Consider the following 9928-nt stretch of genomic DNA (forward strand, 5'->3'; position numbering starts at 1 on the left):
GGAGAAAGAAAAGGAAAAAACCAAAGCAGGAAAAAAGAAGGCAAAGATTAGTCTTAAATCAAGAGTGGCCCCACATTGAACCTTGGCAAATGTTGTTTGAGAGGAGCATGAATAGTTTCATCTCTAGTAAAATTGGAAACAAAAATAAAAAGAAGAAAAAAAAAGGTCAGAAATAATTTTAAATCAAGAATGGGACCCCCAAGTGATAATGCAGACAATTCAATGTAAAAGGGAATGTGAGGAGTCACTAAGGGGTGGAAAAAACGCAAGCCTTAAAAAAATTATGTATAATTGCATTTATCGGTTAGTAAATAAAAGAAATTTGGGATTATTTGTGATCTCCATATGTAAGAACTAAACATAAAGACAAGTATTTTGCATCAAGTAAAATAGTGTCATCGATTAATTTAAGTGTTTTTCTAAAACCATAAACTTCATGAAATAGCGATTTAAGTCTTCATTAATTACTTTAAGAAAGCGATACTATGTAGTTTATGCAAACAAAGAACGTCAAGCATAATTCAGGCTTTAAAAATTGAAATAGAGAAATAGATGCTATAGTTCTCCAAAATAATTTGATAATAGTTGAATCCTACCAGATGTAACGTAAACTATCGAGTAAATTCAAATTTGCTGGAAGTTTCGCTGCCCTCCCCAATTACATTCTTTGCTCGGCAATGCTCCTAAATTGAATTGTAATAATCAACGACCTAATTATTATTATACGAATGACTATCCTCGAGACACTCGTAAAATATACTTCATGCACAGATGTGACCATCTATCTCATTAATATAAAGTTCTAACTGGGTGATGTTAACAATTGTGATATGAGCCTTTTCTATGCCCATCATTCGAAGTTGTTTATGTGGATGGACTTTTCTTCACATAAGCAATTTTTAGTTAATTTACTCAACCATGTGTTGAAATCCACAAGCAAAAGCCAAGGCACATTGCCTATCCTCCTGCTGATATCTGCGAGCCGCAACCGTAGTTGCTTTCCCTCAGAAACCCGACTTTAAGCTACATTGTGGTGGAAAAGAATGAATTACAACTAGTGGAGACCAAACATTGAAGAGACCGCTGAGAAGAGAAGCCGCCATTTCTTACTATGGAAGACTCAAATGGATTACCCGACTTCCACCAAGAGGATGGTCATGATAATTGCGAATGACCTTCCAATCTGGTGCAACAGAGTTCTTAATCTTCTTCTCGTCATCTTGCTGGAATGAAGTCGTTAACAGATGGATAATGGATAGATTATGTATGCAGATAAGGCGACTGAATTCTCTATGCTTCAGGAGTAGAGTTTATTGAATCCCGCGACGTTCCAAGCTGAAAATGTATTTGGATTGGAGAGACTTACTGAAACCACCAGTAATCCTTTTGACACTTGGGACAGCACTTTGGAGAGTATCAGCACTTTAAAGCGAAACATATGTCAAAGAACACCAAGTTGCTGAGGTTGATTATTTATCGTATTAATCAATGGCAAAAGTCTGCAAAAAATTGTTTCCTAATGCAATTAGATTTGGAATTCTGTTCCTTAGTCCACCACATCCTGAACATTTTTGTGTCATGCGTATTCAGAGTACTCTGTTATCCAACCTCTCTCTCTCTCCCTCTCTTCTATGATGTAGATCATCAACTCCAAACTAGCTGACTAGATAATATCTGTATAAGGTCCAGAATGAAAGCAACTTTGTAGTTGTCTTATTGTATGCTAATAAGTAGTAGTAATCTTGCAAAGAAGATACACATCAATTTTCGCACACACCTTTGGAAATAAGAGCATACGGTTTCTGCTTTCTTTCATCAGAGAGTCATGGACTCGGGGTAATGCAAAACTACAATCCAGATTAATGTCTTTATTTCTGCTCTCCAGAAATCCTTAATCGAACTTAACTGAAATTGGACTCCTGACAGAGTACTTCCCGGAATCCCACCTCAAATATCCTTGGGAGAAAATACCGGTCTTGCCAGTGGAATTTGCAAGGCTGAATGTGACTGAATACGTCGCTTTCTGGTTCAACTTTGAGAAGCTGAGTATGGCAGGCATCACGCTGATATACACGCCTTGCGAGGAACAACCATGACAACAAAAGATGAATTTCCTGTGCCAACATTAGTCACGGTCCTGTTAAATGTCTGTGGAGGTCCAAGGGTAACTGAAAATGAAGGGTAGTTCAGCTCTCCCTCAGGAATGCTAGATGAGCATTTGACTGGTTTGTGAGCAATTGTAGCCACCTGCTTGTCTGTGTATCCCAGACCACAGAGATAAGGAATGTAATCATCGGGTTGAATGTCGTAAATGAATCCAGGGTCAATGGCCTTGACAGGATCGACATGGCCTGCTCCGATGGCGAAGACATCCGCAGGCTGAAGCCTTTCGTCCAGGATTGGGTTTTCCTTGATGTTTGCTGCTTAGCCGCAGTCATGATCGCAGATTTAATCGCTGCTGGAGACCAGTCTGGATGAACGGCCTTTATCAAAGCCGCGATGCTGCTGAGATGAGGGCAAGACATAGAAGTGCCAGCCAGGCTGTTGAAGTAAAACTTTGCTTTCGTATCATTTCTGACAGGAAACGGCCATGCTGCTAATATGTTCAAACCAGGACCAATAATGTCCGGCTTCAGAATTCCGGGGCTAACCAAGCTCGGGCCTCTCAAAGAGAAGGCAGCGAGCGCGGGAGCAGTCGGCTTCCCATACATGGTTCCTTTGAACACGATTGTAGCAGAGGGAGTTTTGGTCGAATTAATATAGGCTTTGATCTTCTTACCAGCGAAGTAGCTGACTTGAGACGCAGGGAGGACAAAAACTTTGGCTAAAGTAGTGAATCCATAGATTTCTGGGTTCATCAAAATCATAGCGGCTCCCCCAGCTCTTTTCACCTCGATCGCTTGTTCAAACTCGCTTACATCCCCATATTCACAAAGGACAACCTTCCCTTTCACTTGGCTGCTTCTTAGATGTCCCGGGGCACACTGTATGAACTCTACTGTACCGTCAATTCCGGGATACACGAGAGGCAATAAAGTTGAAGGGAAGGAAGGTTGATATACTGTCTCACCTTCATATTCCACTCCGTTCCCAAGTTTTATGTTGGAGACTATGTTCCTATCGATGGTGCTTGCCCCAACTGTGAGCATCCATGGAGCCACATTCGTTACTGTGGCTGAGTAAGGACCAGAGTTCCCAGCGGAGCAGCTGACAAAGATCCCTCTCTGAATGGCTGCAAAAGTGGCTACAGCAATGTTGTCCATATAAAATGGATGGGAGGGACCACCGAGCGAGATTGAGAGCACATCAACACCATCTGCAATGGCAGCATCAAGTCCGGCAAGTATGTCACCCTCAGAACAATAAAATGCAAAACACACTTGGTAGATTGCCAAGTGAGCATATGGAGCCATGCCAACAGCTATGCCTTCAGCCATCCCAAGCGTATTGGCATGCAGTACAGAAGCACCAGCCGCCGTACTGGCAGTGTGAGTGCTGTGCCCGACATTGTCCATTGGTGGCGTGGTCGCATTTTTCATAGCTGAGCTGTTGAAGGCCCTGGCGCCGATCAATTTGTTATTGCACAGGGAGGGCTTGAAATTGCACCTCCCCTTCCATTTGGCCGGCGGCGGCGGCATTCCAGCTCCACTAAATGAAGGGTGCTCAAGCATTACTCCTGTATCCACCACGCCAATGATAATTCCCTTTCCCATAGTTGAACCATTGAGAGATCCTCGATGCAGTGGTAAGCCCAAGAACTGGGGGCTGCGAGTTGTTTGGAGGCGATATACTTGTTCCAGGCGAGCCGCCATGAATCCCTGCTTGTCCTGCATCGCAGTGACTTCATCTGGAGTCAACCTGGCTGCAAAACCAGTCATCACATTTCGGTAAGAGTACAGCACGCGCTGCTGTTTCTCCGAGTTGGTAGAGTTTGTCGGCAAAAAGGAGTGGTACCAGGACTCAAGATCTTCCAATTCAGAAGAATCCTGCCCGTTTGGGGGAGTCACCTGGACAATGTAGGTTTGCAAGTTGTTGCTCGCTGATTGAGTCAGGGACGGCAGATCATTGGCAAGACAGAGGTTGTTATGGACATTGGAAAGCAAGACAATTTGGCAGAGCAGACGAATGAAAGCCATAGTGTTGGTCTAGAATGCGGATTCAGGTGTTGGAAAATGATGTGGTTTGTGTTCAGCAACCAACTGGAGCATCTATTTATACAGAAGCAGGATGGAGATACAGCCAGCTTGTGCATATCAGGTCAGTTGCTGGTTACAACAAAATCTCGGATGGGCCCTGAGAATAATCTGTTTTAAGTAGCTTCTGTATCTAATTCTAGGAGTTGTTTCAAGAGCATTGTGTTTTATCTATCTAAGTATAGGAGCTGCAGCAAACAAGAACTTGTTTGAAAGAGTTTGGTTTAATGAGATGATGCGATTCTCAGTGTTTTACTCGGATAGTTTGCATATGGTGGACGGTTGTTGCGGTGATGAGAACATGCGGAGTAGGACCATCATATTTCTCGTAGATTTTGAACCAATTCTTTTCTGTGATTCGCAATCGTTTAGGGAAAATTCACTTTGAAGCGACCATTCCCTAGAACACATCTGGCCGGGAAGAGGAGAGACCCATGACGAAGCCACTAGTTGGAAAGGAAAGGACAAGACCACCTTTCTTACGTTTCTATTGTGGAGGGACAGAAAGATTTGATAATTCAAGAGAAGGTCACGGCGAGAAGCCTTCTAAATCAGGATTGTTAACAGGATGGTTAGAAAGTCCAGCAAAGAATGATCAAAGTAAAAGTTCTCAATTCTCGCCCATCGTTAGCTATTCGTTACAGTAACCACTTGTTTTCTCTAAGGAAAAGGCAAAATCAGTTTTCAACAGGAGTTTGTAAAATCTGCAGATGACACATAAATATACTAAAGTAAATTTTCCCCCAATGTAATCAAGAAAGAAATGTTCTCTTGATGCCGTCATCTGTCCATGAGGTTTGAGCAATGGAATTTACGTAAAAACGCTGTGAAGTTTCTCAAACAGGATCAAGTCTATTGTGCCAATTCCCTTTGCTCTAGTAACAATTTGCAGTTTTACCTATAGGTGCTTGTTCAGTGCATCAGTAGAATATCTAGTCGTTACCAATCAGCATCAAGAGCAAATGGAGTTCCAAGTCAGGAAGACATCAGCAGTTGCTTCAGGTTTGGGTCAGGAAAAATGAACGAGAATACTCAGGAAAGAATGGCTAGAAAAGGCAGGAAAGGTGGTTAAATTGGTATGTGAGATCAAATGTGACATTGAACTTGTTAAAAGGGCACTTATATCAGTGGAACATCAATTGGTCCTAGCAAGTGCCTTGTATAGGCATTATCAGATGAGGTCAGTCAAAAACTAAGAATTGAGCCTCGTTGGACATCATGATGTCCTGATGAATTTACCCGGAAAAGGGAAAAAGAAACACCTTCACGGCTATATCAGGTCATACAATACCAAAAAAAGAGAAAGAAGAGAAAAACGACTTCACGTAAGAGTCAAGTCAACAAATCATCGTCATTCTGTGCAGGCTAACTCTTAATAAGCGCTGGAATGGTGACAAAAAATGCGTTCGCAAAGAGATCTGGATTCAAGTAGTAGTTACTTGTCACGATTTGGGATCCCAAATCACGAGTGCTTCTAAATATGCCGTTACGGGTCAACTAAGAGTCTACTAAGAGTCTGATGCTAGAGGATTTTCAAGATAAGCTAACGTCAGTTGTACAACACTGATGCCAGGATTTGCTCGAGAAAAGAAGCCCTTTTACGAAATGTAACTTGATATTGCTTAATATGCTTAAAAAAGATCTTTTCACAAAGGATTTCTTCGATTTTTATTTGCAATTTCACTTCGTAGCATACCGCTTTTTTCAAATTTGCAAGCAAGATGAACATATTAGTGATCCTTTTGTAGTATTCCAACACTTCGATATAATCCAATTTTAGACAGAAGTCAAATGCATCACGGTTCGGGAAGTTTCAATTACGTGCAGGCGAGTGGCCACAGGTACGAAGGTCATGAGTCAGATTTGTAAAGCACTTTACTCTCTTCAGCATTGAACAGCACTAGGAGAAATAGTTCATTGTTGAAGTAAACTCAAAACCAACATTGAACCTGTTCATTTCCTTCTCTAAATCCATACAACAATAGGCGCTACAGATCACCAAATTGAACTTATCAATTTGGAAAAATCTCAGCCCCAAACTCTACCCAAACTAATTAAATCACAACTCAAACCAAACCAAAACTTCAGTTTGGTTCGGTCTCAAACCATTATTATCATGTCAACACCGTTGGGAAAACTGCTTACGTATTTTGAGGACGAGAAAAATTCTCTGTTAACTAATATGAATATTTGAGGTTACAAATGAAATGCCCTCTATACACCCAATTTCGTTTTTTGATAATAATTACGACAAGACGTTGTACTAGTAGAGAGCTTCCTTAATTTGCAAATGGAGAACAAGATGCCGAGTAGAAAGTGCTAGAGTTGGAAGGATCTTCGATGGATAAGGGCAAAAGTACACTAAAAGTGCCATAACTTATGTACGGCGATCACTTTGGTGCCATAACTTTTTTTCGGATCACTTTGGTGTCAAGTCGGAGGAAAATCGATCACTTTAGTGACTCCGGCTAAAATTCCGGCCAAAAAGCTGACCTGGCATTTATACTTCGAATTTTTTAATTTTTTAATTTTTTTTTTAAAAAAATGTTGCAGCAACGGCGAGGGTCCCTCGCCGCTGCTGCCGCTCCCTCGCCGCTGCTGCCGCCAACCCACCACCACCACCGGGAAGGGCCGGCGGTGGTGGGCGCAGTGGTCGGCGAGGGTCGCCGGCCCGGGCCGGGGGGCCGCGACCCGCCGAGCCTAGGGGGCCGGATCCGGGCGACCTCGCCGAGCCGGCGGGCCTGGCGAGGGGCCTCGGATCCTGGCGAGGTCCGCGCTCGCCTCGCCGGCGATGGCGAGGCCGCGCGGCGCCGCGCCGTCGCGACCCAAGCGATGGCGAGGTCGGCCTCGCCTCGGCCCGAAGGCGAGGCTCGCGCCGCGCGTCGTCGCAACCTGCAAGCGATGGCGAGGCCAAACCTCGCCGTCGCCCGGGTCGCAACGGCAAGGTCTCGCCTCTCCGGATCCGGCCCTCGCTGGGCTCGGCGAGGGTCGCCGGGCCCCGGCCAGGGGCCAGCAACCCTCGCCGACCACTGCGCCCACCACCGCCGGCCCTTCCCGGCGGTGGTAGGTTGGCGGCAGCAACGGCAAAGGCTCCCTTGCAACTGCTGCAGGTTTTTTTTTTTTAATATAATATAATTTTTTAAAAAAAAAATACACGTCAGCGGGCTAAACGGCGTCGTTTTTGGTTTTTAATGCTAACTAGACCTCTCCGGCGAGCCGTGTCAGCGCCATATTGGATTTCCGGCGAGCCACGTCAGCATTGGCACTAAAGTAATCGATTTTCAAAAAAGTTGGCAATAAAATGATCGCCGTACACAAGTTATAGCACTTCTAGTGTACTTTTGCCGATGGATAAGTAAGGGACTTGGGTTGCAAGGTACTTGGATGGACCAGATGGAAGGTGAACAACTTGGATAAGTCAAGTATGCTTGAAAGGACGTAAGTACAGCAGGCGAACATATTGGAATTTGGTAAAATCATCAAGTCTGGATGGATCGCGTTGCAGAGAAAGTTCACGCTACAGAGGCAGTGGACACATACCTAAAAATAAAAATTCAGCTTTATATCAATTTGATTTAAACTCAAATTGATGCTTTGGAGCCAATTCCAAGTCTTGGAATCGTAAGAGAAACATTATGGAGAAGATGGGTTTTGCCATTTTTGGATAAGTAGAGGAAGTGTTGGATAAGTTTACAAAGTTGTTTTGTCTATATTAGACAATGCTCTTTAATCACACCGAGTGAACGTTTTGAGTTCGACCAAAAAAAAAAAAGAAATGAACGTTTTGAGTTAAGAACAAACACTTCAATGTCTCTATTGACCTAGGAGAAGTCTCCAACGTGCAAATCAAGCTCGGAGGCCTATCCATATGCTTCAAAGTGGGAGTTAAAAATGCTCTAAAACCTTGTTTTATTTTCTTGTGCTTATTCTTTCAAAAAATTCTTGGGATTCTAATTGTAATTCTTTGAAAGAGTATAGGTAAAATCATTATAAAGGGAGCTTTGAGTGTACTTGTAGAGTGAGCTACATTTTTCTCGTAGAGAGGTAACTTCATCTAAAGATGCTGTCGAAGGCTTCAAAAATTGCATTAGCGGATTCCAGTCTTAATATTATGCTACTAGAGCCGGTAGAGTGGAGTAAGCCAAATGGAAAGGCCAAATCACTAAATTGCTCTGCAATTTCTTCTATTCCTTGCTCTCTTTACATTTCCGTTGCATTGCATATTTCATTTATAAACATCGTTTTATTCTCTACACATTGTTATGCACAAAAACAAGAACAAAAGTTTTAAAAATTCGTATAATAACCAATAAATCCACTACTTGGTTGTTATGTTCGGTCCACTTCAACTGGTATTAGAGCCTGTGTGCTCAATTACTTTTATTGTGTTTTACTTTCTAGCAAATGATCCATAATGGCTGATATTATAGGAGCATCCTTTCGTGAAGCTCAATATATTAGTAGGCCACCAAAATTTGATGGAGATAACTATGCTTATTGGAAATGTGGAATGAAAGTTCTTGTTCAATCAACTGATTATGAATCGAGAAACGTGATCGAGAATGGTCCATTTGAGCTACCAAGGAGAGTCAAAATCCCAACACCACCACCTCGGCCTCCAATAACAAGTAGGGGTGTGCAACCGGACTAGGTTTACCCGGAAACCGGACCGGCCCACCCGAAAAACAGGTCCGGGTACCGGTGCTTGTTAGAACCGGTTCCATTTTTTTGGAACCGGTTAGAACCGGTCCGGTTTCCCGTTCCAAGTAAAAACCGACCCGGACCGGTTTTAGAACCGGTTTTAAGATAACGTAAAAAAAAAAAAACCCTAAATGACGATCACGTTACCCTACCTCTCTTCTCTATTCTCTCTTCTCTCTTCGCCGCTCCTCTGTATCACTTCTCTCTTCGCCGCTCCTCTGTCTCAGTTCTCTCTTCGTCGCAAGAACGCAATTACGCAACTGAGGAGGCTCCTCGTTCGCTTCGCCCGTCTGGCTCTCACCGATCCGTGAGTCCTCCGTTCCCTCAGTCTCTCTTCTTCGTCTTTGTTGCAAGGTCAGATGGTTTCGAGCTCGAGCTCCGAATCTCTTCTCGTGTTGGAGAAATGTTCGAGTTCGAGTTTGAGGTTTTGCGTTCAAGTTTTAGGGGTTTTTCGCCGCGGGCTTGGGTTGGTGTAGAAGATTCTCTGAATTTTGATGATCAGTGGAGGACTTGAGGGAAGAGACGCCATCTGATCTTGCGGAATCCGGCTTGTCTGAGTTTTTTTTTTTTTTTTAAAACTTTTATCTCTTGCTTCTTGGACTTCTAAGTTTGTTTAATGGTAGAATATAAGCGTTGGTTGCATACCTGATTTCAGTGGTTGGCCTCAACTCGAAACTCTATATGTTGCAAGCTCCTTAAAGATCAGTGATTTTTGCGTATTTTAGTTGAGAACCCCCTTGAGTTAACCTGATATGTTCATCAGGAGTCCCCCTTTGTTCATTCTTGTCGTTCTTTTGGTTTAGATGAAGAACTTAAATTCACTAAAAAGAAATTTCGCCCTTTTATCCAATATAGAAAAGAAAAGAACTCGTGCTTGTTAGCATGCAGATCGCTAACATTTTATGCTTGCTGCTTGTAATTTATGAATAGGAAGGGAATAATTTGTCACATATCAGTTTAGCATCGTAGACAAGAACAATGATATTTGATCCTAGAATATAGTTTAGCATCGTAGACAAGAAAAAGTTTGCAAT

At 42.9% G+C, this 9928-nt stretch overlaps 1 pseudogene; it reads right to left on the reverse strand.

Moving 5' to 3' along the window:
- Positions 1 to 1699: 1699 nt before the first annotated feature.
- On the reverse strand, positions 1700 to 4248 carry LOC115668109 (subtilisin-like protease 4; annotated as a pseudogene).
- Positions 4249 to 9928: the final 5680 nt, after the last annotated feature.

This window comes from Syzygium oleosum, unplaced genomic scaffold (assembly GCF_021117445.2).
Source record: "Syzygium oleosum isolate NSW1041296 unplaced genomic scaffold, Sole_v2.1 Sole_v2.15, whole genome shotgun sequence".
Lineage (NCBI taxonomy): Eukaryota > Viridiplantae > Streptophyta > Magnoliopsida > Myrtales > Myrtaceae > Syzygium > Syzygium oleosum.